Genomic DNA, 17,429 nt, shown 5'->3' with positions numbered 1-17,429 from the left:
ATTAATTATATTTCTTAATCTGGAACCCAAGTCCGAATTTCATACCACAAACAAGAAAAGCTGATATGAGAATAAAAGATCCTAGAATCTTGTACTTCCTTGAGAAAGTAATTATTTAATCACCTTAACTTTAAGATTATTCAATTCTTCCAAATTTAGTATTCTTGAAAATCTTTGAAAGCTCAGACAGATTAAACAGACAGCTTTGGTGTAATACATTGAGTTTTTTTTAATCTCCTGAAAGTCTTGCTCTCTATCGCTGCTTCACAGCCCAAATAAATTACAGAAACAGTAATTTGTTTGAGGAAACAGTTTCTTTTAAATAGCTTCACGTGGTCTCTGTGCTGACTTCATTTAAGTGTCCCACTGATGCTGAAATAAAAAAAAACTTTATTAATGACAATAAAATCTATTGTTAAATAGATTTTATCGAACAGTAGATAAAATCTGCTTGTGTCTGGTAGCATGTGTATGCTACCAGACACATACAGTGAATATGGAAAGTAGACCCATTTAAATTTTTCATTCTGTTTCATTGCAGCCATTTGCTAAATAAATAAGTTCATAATATTTCTCATGACTGTACACTCAGCATCCCATCTTCACAGAATAAACAGAATTGTGGAAATTTTTGCAGATTAAAAAAGAGAAACTGAAATATCACATGGTCATATGTATGACTGTGTGAAATTGCTCAGTATTGAGTAGAAGCGCCTTTTGAGCTGATAAAGCTCAAAATGCAACAAGTTTTTCACACCTGGTTTTGGAGATCTCTGCTATCCTCCCTTCAGATCGTCTCCAGTTCTGTCAGGTTGGATGGTGAATGTTGGTGGAGCCAGTTTCAGGTCTCTCCAGAGATGCTCAGCTGGGTTTAGCTCTGGGCTCTGGCTGGACCAGCTCTGGCTGGACCAGTCACAGTGTTGTTCCGAAGCCACTCCTTTGTTATTTTAGTTGTGTGCTTCGGGTCATTGTCTTGCTGGAAGGTGAAATTTCGGCCCAATCTGAGGGCCTGAGCTCTCTGGGAGAGGTTTTCTTCCAGGATATCTCTGTACTTGGCCACATTCATCTTTCCTTCAATTGCAGCTGAAAAATACCCTCATAGCATAATGCTGCCATCACCATGTTTCACTGTTGGTATTGTATTGGACAGGTAATGAACAGTGCCTGGTTTTCTCCACATACCGCTTAGAATTAACACCAAAATGTTCAATATTTGTCTCATCAGACCAGAGAATCTTATTTCTCAGTGTGGGGGTCTTTCTTGTGTTTTTTGGCTAACTCAATACGAGCTTTCATACATCTTGCACTGAGGAGAGACTTTCGTCGGACCACTCTGCCATAAAGCTGGTGGAGGGATGCAGTGATAGTTGACTTTGTGGAACTTTCTCCTATCTCCCTACTGCATCTCTGTAGCTCAGCCACAGTAATCTTTGGGTTGTACTTTACCTCTTTCACAAAGGCTCTTTTCTCACGATTGCTCAGTTTATCTGGACGGCCAGGTCTAGGAAGAGTTCTGGTTGTCCCAAACTTCTTCCATTTAAGGATTATGGAGGCCACTGTGCTCTTTAAGAACCTTGAGTGCTGCAACCTAACCTTGGCCTGATCTGTGCCTTATCACGATTCATTCTCTGAGCTCCTTGGGCAGTTCCTTCCACCTCATGATTCTCATTTGCTCTGACATGAACTGTGAGCTGTGAGGCCTTATATACACAGGTGTGTGCCTTTCCTAATCAAGTCTAATCAGGTTAATTAAACACAGCTGAACTCTAATGAAGCAGTAGAACTATCTCAATGAGGATCAGAGGAAATATGAATATTGAAATGAATGTCACAGCAAAGGGACTCAATACTTATGACCATGTGATATTTCAGTTTTTCTTTTTAAATAAATTTGCAATAATGTCTCAATTTAATTTTTTTTCTGTCAAGATGGGATGCTGATTGTACATTCATAAAAAATATGATTTTATTGATTTTAGCAAACGGCTGCAATATAACCAAGAATGAAAAATTTAAAGGGGTCTAAATACTTTCTACACCCATTTTATCTATTCCTGGTAGCATATGTTTTCATACCTGATTGCAAAAGATTTGTTCTTCGAGTTTCTCGTCAGCTAATCACAGCTGATCAGGTTGAAAATTCCACCAACCGCTGATTATTTTTCTTTAGATTTAGATTTATTTGTTCAAATTTTCTAAAGTTCATGTTGTTTTATGTTGTTCTACAGGTGACACACTGCACCTGAAGGGAGTCTGATGGATTTCACAGAACAGTCAACCTGTTAGCTTTAAACTAGAACTGGACTGTGTGTACTGTGGTATTTTTTTTATTATTAACCTCGCTTTACTCTTATCTTAGATAAACACTGGGGCAAAACGCTTGGCCACAATTTTGACTGTCAAATGTAAACGGCCAAAAGAACAGTGAGAGAGAGGTTTTTTTCTCTCTTACATATTTGGATATGCTTTAATGCCTTTATTCAAATTCACCTGTTATGGAGCCCCAGAGTCACTTTTAGGTTTACCATAAGAATAAGATTTTATTTCCTTCTCTCTTTCTTTTGTATTTCATCTCCTGGGTTGAGTGCTCCTTTTTGGGAAGCTTGGTGCATGCAGATCAGGGCCAACCCAAGGAAGTTGAATCAGGGTATAGCAGGTAAAGATACAGGATGTTTAGCAGAAACTAGTTGGGGGGGTCAGGGGAGGAGTGGGGTGACAAAGGAGCATCTACTAATGTGAATGGTTTTTGTCTTGCAAATAAACCATTCAGTCACAGACTGGGCTCATTGTTCATGTGTTATCTTCAGTGGGTGTGTAGTTTTAGTTAACTGACAGATGGGAATGCAAGGGATGCTGTAGCACTGGGACAGACCTCAGGTGATATTGCTCCCATTCTTAGCGGCCGGTACAGAGTGGGGGAAAAGGCAAACAGCCCAGGAATCCAGAGGATAGAGTTGCGCTGATGATTTCTCAGAACATATCAGACAGGTTTGTGCACGTCACACAGTCTTATCAATATCAACCGCTGGCCTCATTGGGGACTGTTTTGCTTTTTGTGCGCTCGCCGTTTCTGCCTCTTAAGTCCTCTGACAACAAATATTATTGCTATAATTTATTTCGCCCAACTCTGGATAATTCTCTGTTGTCTTTTTTTCCCGCAGGGTGAGGAGGCACTTTACTACTGCTGGAACTGGAGACTGCTTTCAATAAGCAAGTCTTTGCAAAAGGTAAACACACAATCATTCACCAGACTGCAGCTTTTGCACAGGTGTGTGTGAATGCTGTATTGAATTGGCTTAATAATTAACTGAAACGCTGTATGTGTGTGGGTTTTTTTCTCATGTTTTTTAACTGTATTTTTTGTGTGTATTTGCGGGTGGGTGAGTTGGGGAATTGAACAGGTGTACCATTGGGGGTACGGACAAGCCACCGTTCTGAACTCGGCATGGTGAGCAGTGAAGGGACAGAGGTTAGGTACTGATTGGCAGCGTAATCATAGTTCAAAGTTGAGCAGAGGAAGGAGTCGCAAGAAAATATGGAGAGCTGCTCGGTTTGGGGAAGTTTGAAGTATGTTAATTACCTATTTGCTAAACAAGAAGGGATTGCTTTGTAGCCGCAGCTAGTTTCTTTTTGCCTCTCTGATCACGTCTTCACGCCCATCACCGGTTTGTATGGGAACTTTTGATGATCAGCTGTGCTGCCGTGAAAGTTTGAGGGAAGTGATCTGTGTGACAGCGTTAATACTCAGAGACGCAGAGGATCGTCCTTGTTGAGTCATATTTTTTTCCTTCAGTTCAGTGTCACTATTTACACTGTGTTTTGGAATAATTCCTTCTGTTTCTGTAGCCATTACATAAGTTTTTTTCTTTACATTTGTTCTGAAATTTAGTTTTGAACTGATTTGATATAGTTTAAAATTAAAAACCATTTATAGAGATGCAAGCACATGCTGTTGAGTATAACTTTTAAGTACAACAAGGCTGGTATTCACTATTACTTGAAATTTAAGTAATAATTTCCTATAATAAATCCAGCTAAATACTTAACACTTCAACAAAAACTTAATTCAGACTCTTTTTTTCCCTCCATTATGACCCAGACTTTAGATTTTTTTAGGAAACCCAAAGAATTAAAAAAAAAAAAAAATTTAACAAATGCAAGCTCAGTGGTGAAACTAAGGAAAAACCCAAACATATATCCTGATGATATAGTACTTAAGTGCCATATACATCTATGCAACTAAACCTGTGGTGTACTTCCTATGAACTCTTAATGGTTTTTGCATAACTTTGCAATAGAAATGCGAGATAATCAGTACATAGAAAAAACACAATCTGGCCAGATTGTTCTTTTTAGTTTAGTGCCTTTTCTCCCCTCAGATCATGTATCAGGAAGAAACATCAATGTTTCAGAAAGATAAAATATGAAGAAATTAATTCAGATACACAAACAGATCAGTTGATGCATTATTTAATTCTCTATTACAAGCCGCTGCTTCTTATCCTACTATGGAAAAGCAGGAATATAATGGAAAAAAATAATTTATTAAAGTAATTTACAAAATTAACCTAATCTTTTTCTCAGTATTTTAAGTGTAGAAATAAAGACATGATCAGGATCTCTCTGAAATTGACTTAGTTTTCCCTCAGCTCTGGTCCTGTGCAACAGTTTCAGAAAGTGTGATATCTCAGTTTGGTCAGTGCAGTTTGTCTGCAGCACATTCTCCACATACACAGGTTGGCTTCACTGGGGTCTCTCAACCGCTTGCTCCAGATGAAGGATCAGTGCCGAAATCTTCCAAACGATTGCCTGATTAATGTTAATGTGGTCAAATCAGCTTAATTATTGCCCCAATGTGATTTTTGAGATTGTGCAGAAATCCCCATGGCAGCTTACACAATTCATTTGTCTTGTTGTGAAAAGCATATTTAAGTACAACAGAGTCAGAAGGGAGAAACACAGACAGGGATTTTGCTCCATAGGGGAGAACAAAGGGCTTGCAGAAACAGCCTGATAAAAGTTTTGATCCAGATATGTGGAGCGTTTATGGGTGATAGAGGCCGGTTCATCCATCAGATGTCATATTTTTTTTAGTTTGAGGGCAATTAACTTTATTTAGATGTTGTGAATTTATATAAACAAAACAGCCCATTGTACAATGTAAGCTTGGGCTGTGATAGTATGATAACCTTGAGTAAAAAATCCGCTCAGAGTATAAATACTCACAGTATTTACAAAAGAAAATATAATCTAAGATGCTTAACACAGTATAGTTTTATTTTAGAAATTAAATAAAAACAACTGCTATTAAAATAATATTTACAAATGATTATTGTTTTCACAAGATTTGCTATGCTAATGTTTAGCATAACAACTCTAGATATAATATTTAAGCGAACAGACATGCCTCATTATATGGCAAGAAACGGGGAGATTTTGTCTCCTTTTCACCCTTAATTAGTGCATAATAAGCAGTCACTAATGATTTATAAACTGCCTAGAAATGAATTAATAACATTTCTACGAACTATTTATTAGCCATATATATGTGGAACCTTTTTGTTCTGACATATAACTCTGCCTTTTACACACTAAAACTGGCAGCCTGAAATTAGCTCCCAATGTTATTTTAACAATAATGATTGGTGGCACTGTCCTGTCTTTCTCTGTGTTGCCCTGCGACAGACTGGCGATCTGTCCAGGGCGACCACGCCTGTCGCCCTGAACGTTAGCTGGAGATAGACCCCTCCTGATCCCACTAGGGGCGAGGGTGTAAAGAAAATGGATGCATGGATGGATTTGGTGGCACTCTTTAGTTTCCAGAACATGACTTCTAATTTATTGTCAAATATTGTGTACTGTGTACTGTCAAATATTTGACAGTACACAGTCATATTCAATAAATCAGAATATACTCCCCAATGAGTCTCTTTTGTCAGATTAAAAGTTCCATTTGAAAAAAAAAAAACACCTTTAAGCAAGTATGAAACATACTTTTCATTAAGCCCACATTTCTGTTTTTAAAAATATACTTTATTGGTTTGGTGTAACATTTTAATTTTAAATGTTGAGTTTTTTTAGCTGTTAGAAGAAAATCATATTGATTAAGAGAAATAAAGGTGATAAAATATCAGCCATTCTCTAATTAATCTATATAATGTCTCACTTGAAATAAATGGTCTTCACAGTAATCAAATTTATTAAAACGGTCTGTGTAAGGGGTAGGTTGAGCTGGGTTCAACTTACTCCTTCCATAAAAATATATATTTTGGTTTAAACACATTTCTTATGGAACTTATAAACTAAATTCACTTTTAAGAGTGAATATTTGTTACAAAATAAGTCTAACAACTTTACCCTTGATGTTCTTACTTTCACAAATTTAATTAACTTTGCGTTTCTTCCAGCTATTTGGTCACATGATCAGAGTTTTTTCTGTTTCCTAGCAGTAAGGGGTGGCTCAACTTACCACTTTACTCTCTGTTTGATAAAAATGCACAAAACTAAGACGTGAACTAGCCCACCAGAGAGAGGAGGTTTAATAAGTGAAAAACACAGGAGGGAGTATTTATAAATATGCACACAATGACTTTTTCGCTGCAAAAATACAAACTCTTACTAAAATTTGGTGCAAATCTCTTGGCACATTTGAAATAACACACAACTAACTGACAAGTAACTTTTCAGTAAATTGGCAGAGCTTGGTATAAGTCAATAATTCCTTAATATTGATGACAAAATACTAATTGTAAGGGAAATAGTCTGACAGTGGAACAAAATTTTTTCCGTATGCTAAGTTAAAATGTTGTGCCACAGGCAGGTTATTTCACTTATAACTAATACGTTTTAATCAATATCAATGAATTATTGATTTAAAACAGGCTCCTATATCTTGCTGGAAGTTACTTGTCAGTAAGTTTTGTCCTATTTTAAGTGTACTAAGAAATTTGCTCTAAAAACTAGACCAAAAATACTTGGTAAGGCTCTGTGTTTTGCAGTGTAATAAGCATGCAAAAACCATGTATTTAAAAGCTGATGCAAACTGTTGCTGACTCAAGCTCTTAAGAACATATCAAGAAAGAACGTCAAATCCAGTCAAACTAATTTTTTTCCATAATTGAACCGTCTTTTTAAAACTGATATCTGAAATACTGAACTATACATATATTTTTTAAACCTCTGTATCGCTTGATACCAGTAACCACCTGATTCCTTGTGCAAACAAGTGCAAACAAGGAATCAGGGAAGTTTTTTTTTATATTTGCGGTACTTCCTTTTTTTCTGCTGCTCTCCTTCTTAATATTGAAGTTCCATTTGTCTGATCCACTTTTTATGGAAGTGTTATGAATAAACAGCTGGACGCTCAGAAAGGGCGCGTTCAGCTTTATACTGGTATGAAAAATAGGCCCTCTGTAATATTTTCCCTCACTGCATTTATTGGTTACTTTAAAAAAAAGTAATTTCTTTATATCAGCATCAAGCTGAAAATTGCCATGTATTAGAATTAGGCGTGGTAAGCCTCTAATTCTGTGGCATTTACAGCCGGCTGTGTTTCCATGCATTTATAACACTTTGATTCTTAAGAGCTCCTTTAATCACTTGCGAGTAGCTCGGAACATAATAAACAACTCGCTGTAGAAAAAGTGCCACATGGTTGGGGGGGATCGAGGGAGAGAGGTTTCCAGCTAGAGAGTTAAATGCTTCTGTCACTGGCAGTTTAGTTGCCGTGTTTTTCATGTGCCGTAAGCACCGTAATCTACTCTTCGAGCTTATCTGCCTTGGCTACAAACAGTGTCAGGCGGAATAGACGCGGGGCGGCGTGAAAATGAAAAATTATCATCCTCGTACGATCGTGTGACACAAAGCGACGCTGTTGCTTCTTCTAGCCCTTTTTTTCCCTTTTGATTGAGATCACAGGATGTGTTTGAGGATTCTAAACACCCTCTCACCTGGCTGCCGTCTGCTGTCCGTATCTGATGCCGCGCTCCCACTGCTCGCATCAGCCACTATCAGAACGCTGCTCTGGCAGATCGCCCGGCTCGACTGTTGTTGTTTGACTTAAACAGGTTACACACTTTTAAATGCATTCCTACATGCTGAATACAGTATCTTGGCCAGAACTCCCTTGAAAAAGATGTTTTTAATCTCAGTGGGGTTTTATCCTGGTAAAATAAAGGTTAAATAATAACAATAAAAAAAGTTACACAGCAGGGCAATCTTCTGTTGATGAGGTGGGTGGAAGTGAGCTGATAATACTGTGATCTCAGATTACTTAAAATACCTTCAAGAAGGGAGAAAAACAAAACGTGTGTCAAGTTTCAATCTATTTTTCTATCAGTGACAAACAGGCACGTCTTCTCCTGGTCAGAAATGTATTGACACATTCATAGAGTGCGGTCTGGCTTTTGATAGTGTCAGTCAGCTAGCAGGTGCAGACAGTTAACATGCCAGAGCTGCGTCGTGAGATTGACCGAAGTGACAAAAGTAAGCAAAAATCCATCTGCAGATGAGCTTTTTCCAGCAAGATGAGAAGAATATGACAGAAGGAAAAGAAAAAAGTGATAAATTCTTTTTAGTTTTGCTTCAGTTCTGGGTTAGATTTTTTGTTTTTGGAGTCAAATAACTGCACAGTGTTGCATATCTGTGTTTTTGTAGACACAAACACACCTACGCACACACACACACGCCCGCACACCAGTACAACTTTCACTTTCAGACTAAAAAAATAATAATTTTTTAAAATATTTTTATACTCCGTCACCTTTTTGTCACTTTGTCTTGTTATGATGAAACTATTTTAGTTGGGATTTTATACAAAAAATTTTTTTACAAATAAAAATAGATACAAATATTTGCTGCTGCAGTTACAACTGAAAGTATATTACATACTGCAAAACACAAAATATAGTTTTAGTCTTTTTTCTAGTGTGAATATCTTAGTACACATAAAATGAGACAAAATTAACTCACAAGTGACTTTCCAGCAAGATACAGAAAGTTAAGTCAGTAATTTTTTAATATTATTAGTTTTATTTCACACGTTACAAGACAGATTTCCTGTCTTGTAAAAATGTCTTCTAATAAGTGAAATAATCTGCTAGTGGAACTAGTAGTTTTTAAAGTCTATATTAAGGAGTTATTGACTGAAGACAAGCTCTTATATGTATTCCTGAAAAGTTACTTTTGTCCACACAAGAAACTAGACCAAAAATACTTTATAAAATTTAGGATTTTTGTAGTGTTTGTGTCCTCCATCTTTATTCATCTTAGAAGTAGATATTTTAATATTTATATTATTCATAATTTTCAGCTTGAACATTTTCCTCCATAAAATAGCTTAAGATACATCTTTTTTAAATAAATGTAAAAGAATTGCTGGTGAATACCACATTTCAAATCTTGCTACAGATTCTCAATTGAAAGATTGAATCATCTGCCCCCTTTTTAGAGATCGTTGATTCTGCTTTTAGCTCTAGTTAGTTAGCTTTTCAATAGGCAAAGTGTTTTGGGTGTTTTCCTCAACATGACTTGCTTAAAACAGTCTCTTGTACTTGTAAGTTAGTTTTGTCTTATTTCAATTGTACTATGGTATTTGTACTTGAAACTAGACCAAAAAATTACTTTGTAAGAATTTATGTTCTTGCGGTGTACAAAAGTATTACCACTGAGGTTTCTTGGTATGTTGTGATGGGTTAAGGAAGTTTCTAATGAGTTGCAGCCATTCCAATTTGGATAATTTGACTTTGTTGGAACTCTTTTCATGACATTCTAAATATCAGTGTGGGACTTATTTTCCTTCTGTTTATTTTATAAAACAAATCCCTTTTTAGGAATAAGTTACCTGGTGGCGGCTGTCCAATGGACTATGGCTTTCAGCCGTTCGCAAATAAACTGCTTGCGTTTTTCACTGCGAGATTAAGAATGAGGCTGAAAGAGAGAGCGCGAGAGCTGGAGAAAAGTGGCTGAACACCAAACAAAAGAAGTCAACATGTGGAGTAGACATAAGTGGGAGAGGGCTGCTTTCTGCTTTAGTGAACACAGTGAGGAATTATTCATTTTCACCGTTGTGCTAAGGTAAAAGTTTGTTTTTAATGGCCTAGCCTGTGAATCAGCTCTGGTAACTCAAAAGGAGAGAGGAAAAAAACATAAACTTTGTTTTCAGCTGCACACACACAAACAGGCAGTCATGGAAATAAATGATAAGGCGAAGAAAGTCTAGGGAGTGAACAGTTAGGAAAACAAGGGATCAGTGAAACATTAAACTGTTTGGAGGAGACATTTCTGGAAAAGAAGCTTGAGGTGAAGTTGAATTGAATTTAAAGACAAAAGAATGGAGTTACCACCTATAAATCACTTTTTATTTTTGCACAATTACAGTCTTTGATCGTAACACGTTAGTTGATTTGGGAAGGGGATGGCTGAAGTTATTTTTAGTACCATTCAGATAATGATGGTATATTTGTAGATTCTTCTTGTGAAATGTACCCCCTATTGAAATACTTAACCTCTGCTAAGAATTAGTCACGGAGACGGTGCTCTATTGCTGCTTTAAATATTCTACTGCTGTTAGCTTTTTTGTTTTTCTTTCACTCTAAAAATATCAATGAAAAAGAAATTTACCTTTGCTTTATATTTCTCCCTCTTCTCTTCCTGGTCAGTTGCTCTTTTTACTGTTAATAAAGAAAAATAAGCAGAACTAATTCTAAACAAATTTTTTGGAAAGTCAAGTATGTCTGGCAATGTGCTACTCACTGCAGAAATACGAAGTCTTGCCAAGTATTTATGGTCTAGTTTCTAGTGCAAATATTGTAATAGATTTGAAATAACACAAAATTAACTTACAAGAAACCTTTCTGCAATATATTGGAGCTTGTTTTAAGTAAATAATTCCTTAACAATGGACAAAAGTACTAGCTTCATTGACAGATTGTTTCACTTTTTTTTCTTATTAGTGAAATAATCTGCCAGTGAAACTAGTACTTTTAAAACAAGCTCCAATATCTTGCACAAAAGTTACTTGTAAGTTAGTTTTATTTTATTTCAAGTGTACTAAGATATTTGCACTAAAAAGTAGACCAAAAATACTTGGTAAGATTTTGTGTTTTGTAGTATAATTGCTTAAAGTGTGTAATTTCCTCTGGTATTTTAAGTTTTAAGTTTGATAATCTATTTAGAAATTCAGACTAATATTTTGAAGCAGGGAAAGAAGTGGTCCCCAAATTGCACTGGTAGAGGTCATAACTACAGGCGTTTTTTGTGAGGTGGGTAGTGAGCCGCCGTTCCTTTTAAATTGTTCACTGGGCAGCATACCGACCAGTGGAAAATAATATATTTTTACAGTCTAAACGAAACTGAACAAATAATTTGGAAGTATTGTAAACATACTGACTAACATTTAGCTGCTAATGAAATAGCCACTAAAGGCTATTTCACAAAATTAATAGAAAATCCATAGCATATGGATAAGTTACACCATAACTGGATTATTCTATATTGGTCACATTTTTTAAAATAAAAAGTCTTAATTTCTCTTCCTCTGGCTTATATGATAAATTATTTTGTTCATATCTAGAAAATGCATCCTCCTTCTTTCTTTTTTAAGATGATTTTTTTTCTATTTTAGGAATGTTGTACATTGTGACACATCTTCGTGATTTCTTCTGTGGTTCTCTCAAAGGTCAGCACTTAGCCAGATAATTTACTGCTGGTCATTGGTCCAAATTTTTAAAGTTAAATAGTTTTCAACTGAAAGTCGAGCAGAAAAGCATGGGTGTGGTTTCACTTCCTGTTGTTGGGCTCTTAGAGGGAATTCACCAGTCGTTTTACGCCAGCTTTAGGTTTCATCCGAACTTGACCCACCATTGTGGTTTGCGTAAAGGTCAGTAAGAGATAAATAAAGAATTTTTTGCAGGGAATGAAGTTTAGAATATCCAGTATCATGTTATGGGAGGATTGAAAAGTCAAACTGCTTTTTTTCTTTCCCTCCAACAATCTACTCCCACAATCACTTTTTATGAGGCAGTGAAAACTTATATAATATTTTTTGTTGACATCATTCTTTTTATTTCTTGTTGTTACTCAGCTCAAGTTTATGGGAACATCGATGGGGGGGGGGGGGGGGGGGGGCTTCAAAGTTGGCCTGCAGCAGCATGGACGTGGCCTGAAATTTACAAAAGCCAGCAAAAAACTCTTTCTAGCCAAATGTGGGTTTATTTGTGTAATCAAATGACACAAGTGAGGGTTTTTTTAAAAAAAGCTGATATTTATTTATATTTTTGTCCCTTTTTTTCTTCTCCCTCCGCGCTCTGAGTTTAGCCTTGGCTCCTGTGTTGTTTTCAGAAACAAAGTCTCTCTAGCTGAACAGCAAAAAAAGAAAAAAAAACAGTGCTCGGTGCTATGAAAACAGGAATGACAAACACCATTAGCTGAAAGTTTCCATCTTATTGCAACTGTTATTGTTTACTTTACCATACACATCCTAATATGGTTCTCTCCCTGTCAAGGCGGGTCGGAGCAAAGCTGGGGGTGGGGGTGGGGGGCACTTGCAGCTGCCATTTAGACAATAAGAAACAAATGTCACAGCTCAGCTGCACAGACCGCCTTTCACAGGCCTACAGTACTTGGCCTTCTCTACCGCTTGGCTCTGCCTGTGTGATTTTTATCTTCTCTCCGGTGTTGGATGCCCTCACAATATGCCCCCCCACCACCTCAACACCACCTTCCTTTTCAGTCCCCTCTTGCTCTCTTCTCCCTGTCTTGCTTTATTTGCCTGTATCTCTCCATCAATCTCTGTCCTGGTCCTGTTGTTAACTATGTGCACACTGACGTATGCGCCTCTGTTTGCTGTGTGAAGTTCTTTATCAGGGGTTTGGGGGAGACGGGTGTGTGTGTGTGTGTGTGTGTGCGGGTGTGGGTGGATGTGTGTGTGTGTGTGTGTGTGTGTGTGTGTGTGTGTGTGTGTGTGTGTGTGTGTGTGTGTGTGTGTGTGTGTGTGTGTGCGTGTGCGTGTGTGTGTGTTTGGAGGGGCCGAGCAGAGGCCGGTTCAGCTGCAGGTCACGCCCTGTCACGTTTGGTCTGCAGATATCCTAGTGACGCTTAGAGGCCATTTATAATAATTAAATCAAGAATACACAAGCTGAGAGAAGAAAAAAAACCAAGCTGAAGTGCTGCAGAGGAGGAGTATGCATTTTTTTTAATTTTAATACTTTTATAATCTTTAACCTTTTTCTCATTTTGTTGTGTTACTATGACAAACCAACAAAATGTTGGACAGAATTGTGAATTAGAAGGATTTCAAAACCTACAGTGTACTTTCAGAAATGTTTACAACTAATACATAAACATATTTGTATCTGGTCATTTTGAGCTCTCAATATTTTAGGGCACACTGCAAAAACAAAAAACTAGTTTTGGTCTATTTTCTACTGCATACACTCAATATTTTGTCATATTTGTTTTGAAATAAGACAAAACTAACAATAAACTTTTCAGCAAGATATAGAAGCTTGTTATAAGTAAATATTTCCTTAATATTGATTTTAAAAACTGACAGATTATTTTACTTAAAACAAGACATTTTTCCCATGTCGTAAGAAAACAACTTTTTTTATCAGTATTAATCAATCAATCAAGTTTATTTGTATAGCACAAGGGTGTAACTTTGTGTTGCAAGTTGGTGGGGACGTGGAGGCGCTGATGCACCCACAGTTACTGGAAGACCTTTTTTTTTTTAGTGCTAAGAATAAGGCCAAAACTTACATGTGAATGACAGACAGTCTTATTCAATAAATTAGAACAGATGTCCTAATCAGGCTTGTCAGATTAATAATACTTTTTGAAAAACCTTTTAGCAAGTATTAAACATACTACAAAATATAAATATGTTGAAACATAAGTAATCTAATTAATCTATATAAAGTCTTTCACTTGGTGTTGGAATTGCTGACAAAAGGAACTTTTCAGTGATATTTTAATTTATGGAATAAGTCTGTATATTTGCTCAATACTTGCCTACAGTTGAAAACAGTTTCACATTTCATCAATATTTTTTGTGAAGAATTATCACATAGTTGCCTTTTATTGTCTGATTTTATCATATGCTAAAAACATAAACAACATGAGATTCTGTAACAATCAAAATGTTATTAAACATTTCAAAACAGAAAGTTAAGCTAGCATAGCTAACCCACTCTCCATTTTCTTTATATATATAATGTCCAATCCACTAGATCACTGAGCGGACTTACCATTTAAGTTTTACAAAGGAATTTTAAAAACATTGACTGGTGCTTTGAATACAGCGTGCAGCTGCTGCCGAGTTACTGTACACAAATAGATGCAGGCACATAAAGAAAAGAAGGTGCAGGAAATATTGGTGCGGACTGTCCCCGTCAGGCCAAAGCTGGTGGGGAGACATCCACACCAGTCTTTAAGGAAGTTATGCCTATGGTATAGCACATTTCAGCAAAGCAGTTCAATGTGCTTTACATCATAAAAACACAAAAACATAAAGTCATAGAAGACACCACACAGTCAACAATTGAGAAAACCAGTAAACATTACATTTTGTTAAGTGCTGTCATTAACACATCAAAATGTTGGTTAATGTTTCATTTATTATGGTGCAACTCTGAATTACTGACTTAAGGCAAACTGCTAAAAAGTTACTTGTAAGTTAATTTTGTGTTATTTCAGAAGTACTAAGATATTTGCACTAGAAACTGGGACGAAAATACTCTGTAAGATTTTATGTTTTTGCAATTTTATGTGTCGTCCATCTTTACTCTTCTACCTTCCAGCCTGAAGCTGGCTAAAGATCAGACTGATTTTAAAAAATATTGATAAATTTCTATTTTCAAAATCTTGCCACAGATTCTCTACTGGACTTAGATTTTCTTTTTGCTTGTTCTGCTTGTAGCTCTGCTTCTGTGCTTGGGGTCATCCTGCTGGAACGTTAAACCCCCATCACTTGCTAAAGTCTTCTGCAGGTTCAAGCAGCTTTTCTTCCAGGTTTTCCCTATTTTTACCTCCATCCATCTTCAGTTGTGACCTCCTGCTATCACCTTGTGTCATAACAGGGATGGTTTGTTGTAGATTGAGGTGTTAGTTTGTTTAAATAAACACAAGCAGCTTGTGTACAATAGACATGGAAAGGTTTTCTAGTTATAGTGAACTAATGTTGGTCTTATAGTAAAATTCTGTGAGTATGCTTTCTTGAACAAGCTATGGGATACCTCTGTATATAAAATGAACATATAAAACATGTTCATTAGATTTATTCCACAAAGTTATTCTCAGATATTGAGATTTCACCTGATAAGTTCTGCCTGTTTTTAGCTCATGAAGGAATGTACTGGTTTAGCACTACGTCACGATTATGCAAATGAGCTGTTCTTGTCCAAACCGTTTAAACTCAGTGTTTACATTGTTATCTCAGACACGTGAAAGTGGCTACAAACAGATGAACAGTGGCACAGCCATACATCTTTGACCAAGAAGCAGAAGAAGTGGAGCCTCCTGAACAACTGTCAAGCCACAACCATAGAAGGATTAAAGGCTGTGGATCTGACGCACATTTATATTGTTATTAATTAAAACTCTGAGGATTCTGCTTTGCTTCGGGGCTGTGTGCCATGATATGAAGTCCAGCAGCTGACACCAGCACAAAAAAATATTTTTTCTCAAATGCAACCTATTTTTCTTAAACATACATTTGCAAGGTTATAGAAGTACTTTTCTCAACATGTAAAATATAAAAATAAAAAAATTTCAGGCAATGTCGATAATGTCCAAGTGTGCAGTTTTTTTCCACAAACACTGCATCTTCTCAATGTAGACTATAAAGACTTCTTAATAAAATCATCTGTGCAAACTACAACTTTCTTTGGCAATATCATAGGGACATGAATGAAGCCACACAGCTCTGTTTTCCGTGACTGGGAGGAAATGCATGGACACATGGTCTGTATTCCAGACTACACCAACATATTTTCCTTTTTCAGCAGTCACTGTGCAGCGTATCCAGCAAAATAAATTTAGTGTCTTTTTTAATAAAGTTGATGGAGCTCCACTTGGGTTGCCAGTTTAGGGGCTGGGCTTGGCTTGGGGTTGCTAGGTAAAAAATTGTGATGCAACAATTTAGAGGTGTTTGAAACAGGATGTTTTGCAGACAACAGAAGAACACTTACTTATTCCCAAAGCGGTATAAATTAGGGGTGCTCCAATTGCAGTTTTCTGGCCAATCTCTGATCACCAATCTTTAAAAAGCCTTACCTAACAATTCCAATTTTGGCTGATATAGACTTTTTGTCTCAAAAGTCGCAAAATATAGCAGTAAAGTTACTAAGCTGTCAGGTTACAGGCATACATAATCTGGTGGTCGTTTCTGTCAGTCTCACAGCAGAGCAGGAGAACAGTGGCTCAGTTTTAGAATTTTGCAGAGGTGGACAAGTCATGTAAGTATCAGCTGATCACCAATCTCCCAAAATTAAGGAAATTGGTGTTTATTTATTGGTGCACCCAGAGCTAACATCTTATGTCACTAACTTGGGATGTATAGTTATAGAAATCCAAGAAACAACAACAAATTCTTCGAGAGTCGGATAACTTCATCACAGACAAGTCTGGCATGAGCTAGAAAAAGGCTTCTTTGAGATGCATAGACCTATTTTCTTTTTCTCACTCCATTTGGCAGAAGATGATGAAAGCCTCACCTCAATCCTAAAATCGTCACGTTTGTGATATTTACCTAGTATTATCTGGGCCTGTGGATGAATGGGAGGACAGAACATAAGGAATGTGGAAAGTCAGCTCATGTGATTTGCTCAGTGCAGAGCCACACAATCCTTCCTTTCACATGAAAATACTACAAGTCATCATGTGATATGTTTTTAACACCTGCCTTTAAAGTTTGCCTTCCACTGCTTTGGCGGTGAAAATTGATCTGACAAACAATTTGGCATGTAAAAATATTGCACCTTATCAGAAAAAGTTTTTTTTTTATTAATTTATTTTTTATATATTTGAGTGCTTTCTGTTGTATGCAAAAAGTTTCCGGATTATCGTCGAAGATGCACAATATTGACAAAGGTCTTTGCTCACCCATCCAAATGATCGGAATCAGGCGTTCCAATTACTTCCATGACCTCAGGTGTATAAAATGAAGCACCTAGGCATGCAAACTGTTTTTGCAAACATTTGTGAAAGAATGGGTCACTCTCAGGAGCTCAGTGAATTCCAGTGTGGAACTGTGATAGAATGCCACCTGTGCAACAAATCCAGTTCTGAAATTTCCTTGCTCCTAAATATTCCACAGTCCATTCCATGGTGGTGCAACTGCATCCAAGCCATACATCACCAAATGATACAAAGCATCGGATTCAGTGGTGTAAAGCACACCGCCACTGGACTCTAGAGCAGTGGAGCACATC

The 17,429-nt window shown here is 36.8% G+C and overlaps 1 protein-coding gene across 5 annotated transcripts in view; it reads left to right on the top strand.

Annotated features, from left to right (window-relative positions):
* The window catches only part of foxp1 (forkhead box P1), a 308,396-nt gene that overhangs the window by 102,493 nt on the left and 188,474 nt on the right, over positions 1 to 17,429 (top strand). For 4 of the 5 annotated variants that reach the window (XM_023325335.1, XM_023325333.1, XM_023325331.1 and 1 more), the window contains one exon: positions 3,162 to 3,227. The gene's annotated coding sequence lies outside the window, so the exon portion shown is untranslated. Of the gene's footprint in view, positions 1 to 2,917; positions 2,989 to 3,161; positions 3,228 to 17,429 lie in introns of those variants that run through there. The other variant, XM_023325334.1, reaches the window with a different exon arrangement.

The sequence above is a fragment of the Xiphophorus maculatus genome, chromosome 20 (assembly GCF_002775205.1).
Source record: "Xiphophorus maculatus strain JP 163 A chromosome 20, X_maculatus-5.0-male, whole genome shotgun sequence".
Taxonomy (NCBI): Eukaryota; Metazoa; Chordata; class Actinopteri; order Cyprinodontiformes; family Poeciliidae; genus Xiphophorus; species Xiphophorus maculatus.
The sequence above is the reverse complement of the archived record's forward strand: the minus strand, read 5'-3'. Positions and strand labels throughout refer to the sequence as shown.